Source organism: Falco biarmicus, chromosome 4 (genome assembly GCF_023638135.1).
Source record: "Falco biarmicus isolate bFalBia1 chromosome 4, bFalBia1.pri, whole genome shotgun sequence".
In the NCBI taxonomy this organism is placed as follows: Eukaryota; Metazoa; Chordata; class Aves; order Falconiformes; family Falconidae; genus Falco; species Falco biarmicus.
The window spans coordinates 82,155,688-82,170,567 of record NC_079291.1 but is presented as its reverse complement, the minus strand read 5'-3'; the positions used below and the strand labels follow the sequence as shown (position 1 = coordinate 82,170,567).

Here is a 14,880-nt window from a genome sequence, read left to right as displayed (position 1 = left end):
ATCCCCTGCACAGCAAAGCCAAGCTGCAGCAAAGGGAGGCGAATTGCATTAAAGCCGAGCATTTCCAAGCCTCCATGTGAGGGATTTGTCATTAAAATGAATAAGATTTGGGCACTCAACCCACCTCCTCCCTACATGAACAGGAAGGAGCCCAATTTAAAGGTCAGAGTCTTAATGGCTTTCATTGTGTATATACCAGGATAAATCCTCTCCAAACAGAAATCCAGCACCTGCTTGGTGAGCCACAGCCACTGAAGGAGCACGACAAGAGCATCCATAGCTGAGGAGGTATAGGTATACAGATAGGTATAGCTTCTCCGAAGGGGAAGCTGAGAGTAGAGCTGACTCCAACCGCATCTCCTGATAATTATGGCCCAAGTTGAGGAAGGAAAGAGCACTTGAGTTCCTCTGTAGTCCCCCGTCTCGGCAAAGACCGGATTCACTCTGCTCTGCCAAAGGGGATTTTCAAATTCTCAGCACCAATATCGTGGAGGCAGCTCTGAAAAATCACTGGTGGTGGGTGGATAAAAAGGGCACCAGTGGAGATGAGACAGAAAGAAGAGAGGGAGGAATCTTTGAGGAAGACGAACCTTCTTAATAGGTTTTATTGATTTAACCCAAAGAGAGAACAGTAGGGGGAAATTTATGCCATTTAAATGCAAACCAGCAATAAAAATAATCATTAGAGTCATAATCTCAATCTGTTAGCATTTTATGTAGAAATGAGCTTAATGGGAAATATTTTCCATGTAAACTATTTGCATTTACTTAATACGAGTGAGCCTCTTAAATATAACTCAATCATTATCACAGACTTTTTTTTAAGGGGTTGTTTGCAGCCCCTGGTTCTTTGAAATGCCTGATGATTTCACAGCCTGACTTGGAGAAGCTGCTGACCCACCCCAGCTGTGGCCCGGTACCCATATCCCTGTGGATATTCCTGTTTCCATACTGGAAATACATGTAGATTTCGATGGCAGTTAGAAACCATCACTCTTCGCCCAAATGGTGCTGAGATTTCATGACCAGCCATGAGGGCTGCATCGCTCACTCAGATCTTGGGGCCTTTAATTCAGGAAAAGTAACTTTAAAGCGTGTTTCCAGGCCCTTCATCTTCCAAAAGAAGTGCGAACCACCTGACAATCTTTCTTAGCTTTCCCTCTTGTAAAAGAGGAGGAAAATGTGGGCTTTTCCCTTTGTGGAGGAGCTGCAGGGCTGGCAGTGAAGACACCAAACCTGCAGCCTGGGCAGGATGCCCTTGCCCAGCGCAGGAGGGGGAACTGGACCTGTCCGCCGGCTTCCCAGAAGGAGCTTTTCTGGCCAGGATCAGCCCCCATGGGGACACGGCACTGCCCACGTGCAGGTGGTCAGGGGAGGTCACCGTCCCTGTGACTCCCACGCCACGCACATCTCGGCCACAAAGAAAGAAATAAATACCCTCATCTGCCTGGGGGCACCTTTTAATCTTCTTGCTAGATTTTCATACACTAGTCCGGAGTCTCAGCTGGGCCAGGAGTGATCTCATTTAGCATTCCATTCACAGGGCTCTGCTAAACCCAAGCTGCTATTTCATGCCACGTGCTGATAGGGGCTAGAGCCACCCTCCTTCATGGCACCAGGGGGGTCCCACCACCCTGCAGCAGCCCATACCCAGCCCCAGCGGGGAAAACACCCCATGGAGGTGGCCACCCACACCAGCATCCCCAGTGCTGGGAAGCTCCCAAGCCCCTTGCAGACCCGCTGGTGGCTGGATGCTTGCAGGTGGTGGTTGCTGGAGCAGCGGCTCTCCAGGAGCCAGGCAGCTGCCAGGGTCCCCCGCCAGGGGCTGCATTGGCTGAAGCCACCGCAGCTCCTGGAGCGGGTCTGGCCCTGCATCCACAGCCTGAGGAGCTGATCCAGCCCCCAGATCATCGCCAGGTCTCCAAATGCGCACGGAACCTCATGCTGGGTGGGTAATTCAGGCTCGCAAGGGGGTTATTAAAATCCGTTCAAAGCTAATGTCAGCCATTTCAGTGTTAATGTCAGTGGCTGAGAGGCACAGCAGGAGCCGGGGGAGAAGGACTTTGATTTCCCCACTTTAATTTCCAGGCGGGGTGGGCTTGGCGGGCAGTGGTGGGAGATGGGGAACAGCAGCAGCAGGTGGGAGCGTGTGGTGCCACATCTCACGCCACAGATGTGTGGGATCCACAGTTTGATCCCATCATCCAAACATCTCACTCTGTGTTTTACTTGACAGCATCTATCTCTTGCTGAGTGTTTCAGAGGCACGTTAGCTGCCAGGATCCCAGCAGGTGAGTCTGGCTGGAGCACTCAGCTCCAGCGCAGCAGCTGGAAAGGGGATGACGGTGCTGCTCTGCACTGGGCTTCATCGCGTCTGGCAGGTGGGACCGGGCATCACACCCAGGCACTTCCCATCAGCTGCATTTTGGAGTTCAAACCTCTTCCCCCAACTTCAGCCTTGGGTCTGTGCTGACTCACAACCCCTTGGAGCCGCTGGGGATGAAAGCAGGGCTGGAATTTGCTCATGTTGGTCAGGTGAGTCCAAACCAGCTCCTGGATTTTGAAAAAAGCCAGGTAATTTCAGGATGTGGTTACCATCATGCAGGCTAAGTTAAGAGTAATCAGAGCTTCGGGCTATAAGCCGATTCTCTGCGAGTCTCAGGAAGGAATTAGCCCCATCTCCTTCGCCCTGTGCCACCCAGCAGCGTTTGCACACATGGACACACACCTGGCAAGAGGCTGAGCCATGGGGACACGCGCGTCCCAATGCTTGCTGGAGACAGGGTGACAAGGACCCTGTGCAGGCACTGCAGAGGTCCCATGGGCAGAAGAAGAGGCATGCAGAACAAAGAAAATCTGCTCTGACCATGGGCTGCAGGGCAGTTATTGCCCTACCTCCTTGCACAGGCACGGCAGTGCTGGGACTTTTGAGGTGTCTTTCCCTGGGAGGTTCCCACCCTGTTTCTCCCCTGGTTTCGGCATGTTTGCAGCAGGGATTCCTCCACACTGGCTGAGAAATGCATCATTGCAGTCTCTTAATAACTCGTCCTGGTTGAAAGCTTCTCCTTGTCTGCAAATACTATGTGTATAACAGTGGCCTCATTTCATACTATGGAAGAGCATCAGATGCAGCCAAACATACTGAAGATGGCTTAAATGATCCAGTTTTGACATGTCGTTATGTAGTCTAAAGATTTCATTGGGTTTTTAGGTTAGAAGGCACTGTAACTGTAGTCTGACCTCCTAGACAGGGAATTTTACCCAGTGATTTAAAGCAAATCTGACCATTAAGCTCCATCCTTCTGACAGGCAAAAATTAGCCTGGTTCATAAGCAAGAGGGGTGGCTGCTGAAGGCAGATTGGTCACAAGTCACAAGGCCAAAATATTGACCAGCATCTCTGAAGGGCAGCAGGTCCTGGCTGATGATACTGCCACAAACTGGGTTGTTTTGCTTTAGTTTGTCTGATTTGTGAAATGAAGTAACAAAACAGTTCTGAGGTCAAAGCTAGCATTCAAAAGCAATACTGGTACCGCTGTTGGCACCTATAAAAGTGCTGCTACTCAAAAATCAACAGTATCAGAGAAAAATGAAAGTCTAGTGGTTGCTAGCGCTGGGCCAGATGGGTCGCTGAGGATGACAGGAGATGTGTCCGATGACAGGAGATGTCCCCCATCCCATGTCCCTGCCCTGCTGCCCCGGTGCTGGGGTGGCTGGGGGAGAGGGACCAGGGAGGTGGGAAGGAGCTGCGTCTCCCTGTGGCCAGCATCTCTTGCCATGTGGCAGGTTACCAAGCAGCTGAGAGTGGGCAACGATTTCTTTCGCCAATTTTCTAATTTATGAAATAAGCAAGAAAATAAATCAAGCTGACAGTCACCCAGGTGGTTTTGAGCCTGGGCTCCTCACAATCGCCTTGTTCTTCCAGCCCATTTTATAACAGGGTTATAACCTGAGGACACGGCAATAACTCCTGCTATAATCTTTTCTTTACTAACGACACTTAGCAGATGGAGTCATTTAGAGGTGCTCACGTTTAAATGAGTGGCTTGCCCTGAAAGGGACAGAGCTGGGGCTGCTGGCAAGGTTTTCGGGATCATTAGCCTAGAAAATGCTTAGCAGGGGAAGCAGTTGGCAGGCAGATTTCACGGACATGGCACCGTTGTCCTCTGCCAGCAAAATTACAAGGCTGAAATCCTGGAGCTGGATGGGGCCAAACTGTTCACAGCAAACAGTTTAATTGATGAATGAAGTGAATTGCCCAGGAGATGATTTTTAGTCATCTGCTTATTGCATGAAGCCGCTTGGAGAAGGGTTCATACAGTCAGGTGTAACCAGCGACCTGCCCACAGCAGGGATGGCTGGCCAGGGCTCCCCATCATGTGGACCTTCACCAGAGTCACCTGGGCATCTGCTGCCTGTATGAGCAAGACAGTGCCGCGAGCACAGCTAGCTCCAGGCTTGCCAATCCAAAGATGTTATGCTTCCCTACAAATGTTACTGCTCTTAAGCCTTCATGGGTAGACCAGTGACGGGACCACACAGAAGATCTCAGCACTGGCTGTTTGAGAGGAAGCCTACACAACGTAAAGGACGGCACCAAACTGAACAGCAACACCTACTTTTCAGCTTCTGCAAGAAATTCAGCAGCAATCTCAGAGGACTCTCCTCCCTAGCTCCCTGACCCCTGCACAATGTTGCACAGGCCACCTTCATAAGCTCCTTTCATTTAGTCTAATAAAGTAAATTAGCTCTGCAGCTCTTCCAAGGAGAATAGCCATGAAAATGTACATTGAGAAGAATGCCTGTAACCCTTGAAAATAACTCTTGCTTGTGAAAAGGCTTCTGAGAAATTAATAGAAGGGACAATAATTACCAAAGAAAGGGGAAATATTGTTCATGCTGTCTGGGCAGCATTTGACCCAGCCCTTGCAGAGGCTGGGGAGAAGAAGGAGGAAGGAGGCAGGGAGCTGAGACATTAATGGCAATCTTTGTTCTGTGGGGAGCAATATCTCACAGTGTCCACAGCGACCAATCCCAAATTATTCAGCCTAATAGTTGTCAAAACAAACTCTTATTCCACTCCTTTGTGGCAGGCATGAAGCTTTCTCTGCAAGTCCCATTTTACATCTTTGGTAACTCAGTGCTGGATGGTATAACACTCAATTGTGAAAACCCTGCAGGAGCCTTTGATGCAAGCGTCTTCGAGACGAAGGGCTTATCAGCTCAAATAACACGACTGTCTTTTATCCTTTGTGTCCCAAGCCTGCTGTTTTGGCACTTATATTTGTAATTCATTGCCTAGCTCTGGGTCTGGATCCATCAGGACAGGCAACACTGTCTATCTATCTGTCTGCATTGCTGAGATATTTGTGTCTGCCCCGAGGGACCTGAGCATCTAAGCTCTGCTTATCTTCAATGATGCTTAGGTTCCTAATTGGTTAAAAGTCACTTTGGAAAGGGGGTCTTAAGAGCTGTAGACTTGTAGATGCTTTCAAAATGACTACCCCCAGGCCAGGCTGTCCATCTTTCCCTCCCTCAAATCAAGGACTGTATCCTCTTGGTCCCATCTGGCCTCCAGAGATGCCTGTGTAGCTCCAGCACCTCTGTCCCTCCCTTCCAGACCAACGCCAGCCTGCAGAGCTGCACTCCTTTCACCAGCACTACATTTTCTTCAAAAATGGACAAATGAGGTGGAAGAAGAAAAGGTGAAAACATGATAATAGCTGTGGGAAAAGGCCGCTGAGGTAGACTTGACAATGCTGGAAATGGAGGCTTGGAGAAAAGTTTTTCTCCAAAAATTACTCTTTTCAATCTCAACAGCACACTGAAGAGAAGTTTAAGCACACTTTTTAACACCTTTTGTACTCAAATTCCAAATTCACCTGTCTACCCAAGCAATAACAGAAATAATCTTTTTTTATCCAGCTGCACATTTTGCTATAGAAATTTGTTTCCATTAAACTATTCCCTTTTGTCCTCTTAAAAAGCATATTTTAAATAATAACAGTGTAAAAAAAAATTATATACTACCCAAAAAACTCAGCCCTGTCGACTGTGCACTTTTATACAAAAGTTATCTCTTTCTTTTGAAGGATTGATGAAAACCCTTTTCATAATGTCAAGGTGGAGATGAGAAAGAGGGAGAAAATTCCTGAGTGCCCAGCACAGCTAGCCATTTCAACAGGAAACACAGGGCAAGCTCTGGTCTTAGAAAACTAAGTCACAGCACCAACATGAACCTGATGTTCTCTTTCTGCTTTGTAAAATACAATTTTGTAGAAGCTGAGGTGGAGGCACACATTGTGCTTCTCATCTGGGGGGAAAAAAAGAAGCATTTTTTCCATATTCCTTAAACCTTAACAGGGGATATTCCTTAAAACTTAACAGAAGGTATTCCCTAAATCTTAACAGAAGAATGGGAATTCAATCTTAAAAAAATAAAATTAAAAATTATAACCATGATATCTTTCACTGCTACCACACTTCCAGGAGTGCAGCAGCCCCAGCTCAGCCATTCAGGGCTTCCCCAGGAAGGTCCACACTTGGCCAGTGCTCAGAGAAGAGGTCCACCAGTAAATCACCCCAGGAGCAGCAATGTGAGAAACACAACCCTGGATCGCTGTCCATGTCTGCACCAGCCTCTTCCCTCTTGGAAATGAATGCCATGAGGCTCCCCTTCGCAATCAACTCCTGGGGAAGATGCCCAGGTACTTAAACCCTCCCCGGAGAGTTTCCATCCACACCATCCCTGCTGGCTCTCTCCCGTGGCCAGCTGTCTCACACCAGCTACTTGTCTCACTCTGGAGATGCAATCGCTAAGGTCACTCCTTACCTTTGTGCCTGTGTGTCACTGCTGGTTCTTGCTACGGTCATGAATGTCTCCTAGCAGTTGTCTGCAGGGGCTGGGAGGCACACGGGGCGCAGCATTCAGGATCCCGCAAGGTGGTCACCAAGCCCAGTATTTGAACTGCAAGGGAAAAAAGAACACATGAGAGATCAGGGGGTGTGAAAGATGGACGGCTTGATTAACGTGAAACCATCCCAGGGACAGTGCAGCTACTCAAGTCACGGATCAGGCACAGAGATGTAGGGACAGACATAAACGAGAAGAAGTCCAAGGGGAGGTCCAAATGAGATCAGCTGCTCGGCATAGTAACTAAAAGGGAAAAAAAATCCACCCACCAGCAGCGGAGGGACCATAAGAAATGCTGGAAGGAGACCTGGGACTGAAGTAAGAAGAATGGGACAAATGCCAGATGGGGCCTGAAGGAGATGCAGGGAAGATGGATAGCTCTGGGCACGCACGGGGCAGGCGGTACCAGACAGACACTAACGCAGAGCTCCTGGAGGAGTGTCACCCAGCACGGACAGATTTTAATGAGCTTAATAATCATCCTTACTCCTGGGGACTGGTCTCATAAATGTGGATTTAAATCTTCAGTGTGATTTTATTGTCCTATATATATATTCCAACCCCCTCTCTGTTTTCCTTTTACTTTGGGATGCCTGGCTGGCCAGGGCTCTCTGTGCTTACCACTGCTGTCAAGCTCCTGCTCACCTGTGATGCAAGACAACCAGTATAGCAAGAAGAAGTGACACTGAACGTAACAGTACTCATCTTTGTGATATTCAGTGTCTTGTTTTATTATCATCAACATAATAACAATAATAACAATAGTAGTGACAACAATTTTATTATTCCTCCTGCTGGTAATATTCAGACGTGACTGAAGAGGTATTTCAGAAAGACGACACAAATCCAGTGCAAGATCCAGGACAACAGGGCAGTTAATTAAATGTCAGAGTGATGGACAGAGCTGAGACAAGCCTGGAACAGTATCAGAGAGCTGGACAACCTGTGACAAGTGCAGGGAGATGGATGGATCTAGGACACATCCCAGACCTCTCCCTCAGCGGAGGCAGAACCCTCCTACCTACACGCATCTTTAAACACAACATTGCTCCCTGCTCTGTCGCTGTTTCATTGACTTATGCAGGTGAGGAAATTTTCTGGAGAAAGCTGCCTTCCAAGCCGTATCACCGATCACAGTCTGATCCAGTGACATTTTATTACCTCCAAATGGTGCAAAGGAAATAAAGAGCCCCATTGAAAATGACAGCATCTTAAATGTGGTTTTAAACCAGCGTATGCGTGAACTCACAGCAGGTAGGATTTTTTTTCGAAAAAGATTTCTTCTCCTTTTTCCAAACTAGACATACACAAGAGAGGCAAGCAGAGGACAGTGAACAGGGAGAGAGAATGGCAGCTGGAGGGTGTTGCAAAACTCTTAAGAATAAATATTACAGAACGAAAGCAAGCCTGTGACACACTGGGCAATCTGTACGTCATCGGGAGAGCGGAGAGCATAATAGAGTAATCAATCAGGTAGACGAGGGTGAGAAGTGTCACGGGGAGGCAATAGGTAGTTGGAGGTCAGTTATGAAATATAATCTCTAAATTGGAAGAAGGACAGTAGCACAAGAACAATGACAGGTATTTGAATGCAGGTAGGCGAACATCAGATTGGTGATTTCCAGGAGAGCGAATGTCAGATGAGAATATTATGGGGGTAAGAAAAAATAACCTGGTATTTTAGAGATGGGCACATATTCTGTAAAGTGAAAGGCTGAACTGGCAAGACTTTAAAGTGTAGCTCCATTTCAGAAAATGCTGTTGAAAGTGGGGCTCCCTGTTGCTTGTTCCTCTGAGTTTCCAGACAAAGTTTGTCAGGTTAGAAGCAAAACAAGTGATGCTTTTCCTAAGCGTAAGTCCTGCAAATACCACTTGGGATCTGAAAGCCAAGCCAGATCCTTTCCAGTTTGTGCTTTCTCATCAGTGATCCTGGCACACGTAATCTCTAATCTAGTTAGTTAAAATGCAGGGAAGTTGCACGTTGCTATGCATGATAAGATGGGGATTCTGCAGGTGAATTTAATTATTCCTTCTACAGGGAAAGTGGGAGTCAATAACGCACAACTCACTCTTCATTAGCTATCTGGGCTGCACAGTGACAAGAAGCCAGGCAGCATCATTTACTTCTCTTGCTAAGCTAAGCAGGTATAGTACTATTACACCCAAAGAAAAGCTTGACTTAACATCAGGTTGTTTCTACTGACACTTTTCTGACCTTAACTGCATATTACAAAGGATCACACAGTCCCTCTAACAACAGCTAGACCCAAGCAATTAGAGCTGAATGAACAATTTGTAATGAATAATCGGTTTGGCAAACTTCACCTCATTTTATGCTCAGGAAATGTTCACACGCAGATTGCAAAGTTCTCACATTTCTTTGTTAATGGAAATAACTTGCCATTTTTTCCCCTGAGCAAACAGCACCGTAACAGTTCATTGAAAACAATCTATATTCCAAACATAGGCTGCGCTGATGGGTTATGCCGGCCACGTGGTGCTGTTTCAGCTTCTCCATTGGGTGAGGGACCGGAGCAGCTCTAAGAATTGCAAATCATGACTGTTACTTCTCTCATTTGAAATCCCCTTTTGCCGAACCTATCAGCGTTAGAGCACGTTCACTGGACCGAATATCAGCCATGGATACGGGCAATGTGGGAACAGAGTCAGCTGTGGCCCCTCTGCAGCTGATGGAGAGGGCCAGGTATGTTCAGAGGCCACTGGGAAGGTGGACACCAAGGACATGCTGGAGAACCTGGAGACCTTAGGATGAAAAGCCTGACTCCCTTAAACCTTGTGCTTAACAGTCCATGTCCTGCACTGGCTGGGGCGGGCCAGATCCTGCAGAGAAAGGGGCACCCATCTGTACCCCAGCCAGGGGGACTCTGCCTGCGTGGGGCTGGACCAAGGGCCAGCAGCTGCCCTGCCTGGCTGCTAATGAAGCCCAGAACAATGTGTGCTCTAACGGGCTGAGACACGCAGGGAGATAAGTGAGCACAGGACAATAAATCAGGTTTTCAAAAGAGAGCATATTAGGAGATCAATGGGACAGATATTAGACCAAAGGAGCAAGCACCAGAGACAGGAGCGATTCTGTTCCTCCTCCTTCCCCTCGTTGCTAAGGTGTTGGGTGGTTTTTTTCCCATTTAATAACATCCTCGTTGTTTTTAAATGAGCAGCAAAGCCAGTGGGTTCCACGTGGCATTAGCAATGTGTTTGTAAAAGGGAAAGTGACTGGCTCCTAGCAGGATTTGATAAAAGCCTCTCCAAGCTCTGAGTGATTTACAGCTCGGGAAAACAAACACGGACTGATACAAATGCAGCAAGAGGCAAAGACGGCACCGACATCCAGGTACACTCAATTACCAATTCATCAGCCCGAGTGAACTTGAAGGGCTTTTCAAACTCTACACGGCTCTAAATTAAAGGAAATCCTTAGATGGATAGCATTCTGCGATAGGGGGAGAAGAAGACTAATTTGTTCATCTCCAGCTCAGGAGCCCTTGTCTTTTGTGGGCAAAGGGGGCGGCTGGCAGCTCCCACTCCCCACGTGAGACCAGGGAAAGGACCAAATGTCAAGATGAGTTTTGCGTGCAGCTGCAAAGCTGCCGGCACACACCTTTCCCTCCCCACCATGCCATGCCCCAGTCCCCAGACAGCCTTTCTTTCCTGTCTCTACTAGAAACTCCACTTTTGCCTGCCCTGGAGGTATTTATGGCAAAGCTGTGAAAATAACCGATTTTTTGGATCATTGGCTGAAATTAAAAAAATGGACAGAAAAAAATCACTGCACAGTGACCCCAAATTGGAATTGCCCAGGCTCTCCACGGCAAAATATATATAGAAAAAAAATATATATCTACAGTCAACCAATTGTTTAATTCAATCTGAAACTAACTCATGGGGAATGTCATTTTTCCCTCCATCCCCTGCCTAGAAACCCATTTTTTCACAAGAAGAGATGATTTACAGCTTCCCAGCTCCACGCTCCAGCAGCACTGACACCGATGTAGTGTTTGATATCTTCCCCCATCGCATGAAGCTCTTCAGCGGCTGGGGATGGGGCCCTTCAGTGCTATTGTGATAAAACCTCAGAGGCAGCTGGGGGTAGCAGCAGCATCACAGGAACAGAGGGAGTCCAGCCGCCAAAAGACTGCGAGAAACTCTTTGTTAATTGTTCATGCAGAAAGTGTTTTCATTTCAGTGTCTAATTGATATCTTGGGGAAAAAGCATCTTTGGAAAAGACAGCACATCCTCCCCAGCCGCTGCCTGTGCATGCTCAGGCGAGGCACCCCACGCTGCCTGTGCTGGTGGAGTGATTTGCTGTCCCCAGCGCTGCAGTGCTGCCCCCGTCCCCCTGCCCCATGTCCTCATCCCACAGGTCTGGAAAGCTGAACCAGCAGGAGAGCCCTGGGGCGGCTGGGAGGGAGGGTGCTGAGCTCAGCCACCTCTCAGACCTTTGCTAGAGAGGAAACTTTGGAGAGTTTTGCACTGAAAGATGCCCGTTCATCAGCACGGAGAAATGTGTCAGCCTCCAGTCTTCACTCAGGGGTAGGGACTGCCCACATCCCTACAGGAGCTTCCAGCACCATCCCCCCTCCTGCCAGCAGCATCAAGCCCTTAATTTTCCACTGGATATCAGTCCTCCTCCCTCCTCTTTCCTTAGGCCTCCTCCAAAGACAGCAGCCATCGCTCACACATACAGCTCCAAGGCTAGCTCTGAACTATTTAAAAGCACAGCAGGTATTTTAATTTTTCACGTCAAGCACACCTTGCTTGCTAACAACTTGCTGAAGCAGTCACAGCCAGCACAGGGCAGGGAAGAGCCCTGCCAATGGCCTGGCCTCGGGGCAAAGCTTGGGGCTGCAAAAACAGCCATGACCAGCTGTTGTCACCAAGGGCATGGGGACACTTGGGTGACGAGCACCCTGGCAGATCTGCCTAGCTCCATGCACAACCACTTGCGCACCCCATCCATCATCCAGCCACCTGCCCAGCATACCCTGCCGCCACCGGTACAGCACCTCGTGTGCTCCAGGCCTGGGGTATCTGCCGAATGGTCTGTTATTACTGCGGGCTGCTGTGGCCTGTGCTGATAGATTAGCTCTCATAATATTTTAAGGGCGCTGGAATTACCAAGATGCAAGGAAATAGAGGGATGCTCATACAGCGCAGCTGGGCAGCTTCAGACCAAGACAATAGCAGGGATGGCGCAATTCTTTACTGCCTTGAGCTGCTCCCAGGGTTATGTGCGAAGAGCTGCTTTGGAAATCAAGTCCTTGCCACCATGCAGCAATGTCTCTGCTTGCTTCTTCCTTCCCAGTACCATCAGAAATATTTGCTGCAATAGCATCTGCTCGTCTGACCCACATCCCTCCCTGAGGCCTGGCACTGGGGGCTTGAGGCAGAACAAGCTCATCTTTTGCAAGGGGAAATAGGTGCAGAAAGAAGGATGGTGTCCCACCTTCACGGCTGGAAGAAAACCAGCTTGTTTTCAAGGGAGCCAGGCTCGCACCAGGCTCACAGAGGCTGTTCTCAGCTCCAGAGCGCAGGCGTGGGGCAAAGACAGGCATCCCACCTGCAGAAGAATCAGGCTGTGGGGTCCTTCACTTTGACCCCACTGAGTCCCAATTAAATGAGAGCTCAGGATTTCTAGCTGAGGTTGTTCCTTTCCCTTGGAGGTTGCTCTTGGTTATTTCTGACAATTATTAAGTGGCTCTTCTTCCCTGCCTTTGCTCACCATTGCCTCACTGTAAATTTGGAGGAATTCCAAGAATATTCAGGATCTGCTTTCCCCCACCTCTATGCGAGCAAGAGCCTCATCACGCGTAACCCTGAGCTACAGGGCTCTTCTCTAGCAGTAACACCCCATGGGCAAAGCCTGCGAGCAGAGAGTGCCCCGCAAAAACACGTCCCCTGGTTGCAGAGCTGGGGTCCTCAAGCCTCCTGGACCGTCAGAGTCAGTCCCTCTCTTTTTAACCTATGTGCTTTTTAATGCTAATTTCCACCACATGCCCAGTTCGAAGCCCTAATAATGAACAACTGCTTTCTTCCTTTCCTTCTGATTTCATATTCATGAGTCAGGGTTTCCTGGCACTAAACATAAATGCTAAACGGAAATCGCTGCACAGTGACATGTCTGTGTAGCTTCACTGTCCATTTATTTGCCTTTTCAAAGAGCTGCTGTGTTAAGCAAACATCTCTGCCTGGATCCTATCTGGAGGAGTTTGTCTGGTACGGCATGGTGCCTGCCGGGGTGGGGGAAGCGACTCCGTGTGATGGTGTTTCATAGCTCTGATTTTGCTTCAGGGTATTTCTTGTACAATAGCTTGAGCTTGGTGAATACCTCAACCTTTTCTTAAACATTTGCTTGAATCTTGGCAGGCTGCATTCAGAGCTGACACAGGGAGGACCGAAGCAGGGAAGTCCCAGAGAGAAATACATCCAGTGCTTTGGCTTGGACCCCACCGAGGGCTCCTGCAGGCAACTGGGGGCAGGTGTCTTGGCAGGGGAGCCAAAGAGACACCTGTAACAGCACTGGGCAAATCATTTTTTCTGGCAACTAGGCAATTCACACACATATGCAAAAAAACCCAAAAAAATTTCTAGATTCATCTAAACTTACTGTCTTCTCCCAAAAAAGAGGGACAAAAGAAATCTTAAAAAAATGAATGTTTTCTGTTACCCATAATGGTCAAAATGTTTCAGTTTTTTCCTTGAAGACTCTGCTTCCATGTTGAACTGAATTTTGTAAAACAGCAAGGGCAAAAAGTAATCTCAAAGCAAAAATCAAAGGAATTAAATCTTCATGTATTCCAAGGTAAACAGAGAAGTTCTCTGCAGAGCCACTGAAGATGAGTAGTCTCTCCTTCTTCTATCTTGCCTGGGATGGAAACTTTAGACACACAAACTGTCACCCTGAAGTCCCCTCTCCAACAGCCCATCCCGCCCGTAGAGCAACACATCTGCTCACCTCTGCTGATGAACCATGTTGTCCTATTGGAGACATCATCATCCTCACCTATCTGCTCTGCAATCAAACAGGGACAGATATCACCACCCTGGGAGCAAAGATAACTACCTGGGGCTGAAGCTGGGGTTTGGTGGCCTCCACTCACTGTCTGGTCTCTTCAAGGAAACACCAGCTGAAGGTGGCTTTGCTCTAAGACATGCACTGGAAAGGGGAACAGCTGATGTTCAAGCGCCCTGGGCTGCTCTGCAGGTTTTGCTCCTCCAGTGGTCATCTCTATGGGGCAAGGTGAGCAGCGAGGAGCTGCAATGGTGGATACAGCAGCTCTTTGCTTGTCCAATGTGAGCGGCTTTACCACCTCTCAGCTGCCTCCACTGCAGCCTCCTTCAGGGCTCCACGGATGCACTGCAGCTCTTCATGGTCTTGTTACTCTTGCCTTCTCCCATTCCTCCTGCAGTCACCCATCGCCTTTCCCTGCCTGCCTTTCCCCAAATGCTTTAACAAATAAGCTCATAGGGAAGGCAAGAGAGGCGTCAGAGATGAATTTCAGACCATTGGAAATGAACTCACTAACGTGAGTGCCTGCAACTACCAGCTGAAGAGTTGTGCTCTTGCTCGTGGAGGACATGCTGCATGGCATGTGTTCAATCAAAGTAATCAATGGGGACCACACTTTTAATATTATCTACATGGAACAGACTTATTGTGAGGAAATTATGCAGCAATATTTAATGGTGGCAATGATTCAGCAAGTAATAGAAAGAAATATTCCTCAAACCATCACCAGCTTCTCATGGATAACTCCCAGATGGGACTGAGGGTAAAAACCCTTTCACTAAAAAGCTATTCAGTTATGGTAAAACTGCCATATGTGTCTCACTGAGACAGAAGAAGACTGATTGTCAAAAGTGACTTCAGCTTGAAAGCTGCAGGGAAATCAGAAAGCTACTTCGCATTTGAACAGGAGCTTTGAAATCTGTCTTTAGGGACCTGAAAG

General features: G+C 48.1%; 1 protein-coding gene across 4 annotated transcripts in view; it reads right to left on the bottom strand.

Annotated features, from left to right (window-relative positions):
* ELFN1 (extracellular leucine rich repeat and fibronectin type III domain containing 1) overlaps positions 1 to 14,880 on the bottom strand; it is a 109,004-nt gene that overhangs the window by 42,402 nt on the left and 51,722 nt on the right. For all 4 annotated transcript variants that reach the window (XM_056338094.1, XM_056338097.1, XM_056338095.1 and 1 more), the window contains exon 3: positions 6,832 to 6,966. The gene's annotated coding sequence lies outside the window, so the exon portion shown is untranslated. The remainder of the gene's footprint in view (positions 1 to 6,831; positions 6,967 to 14,880) is intronic.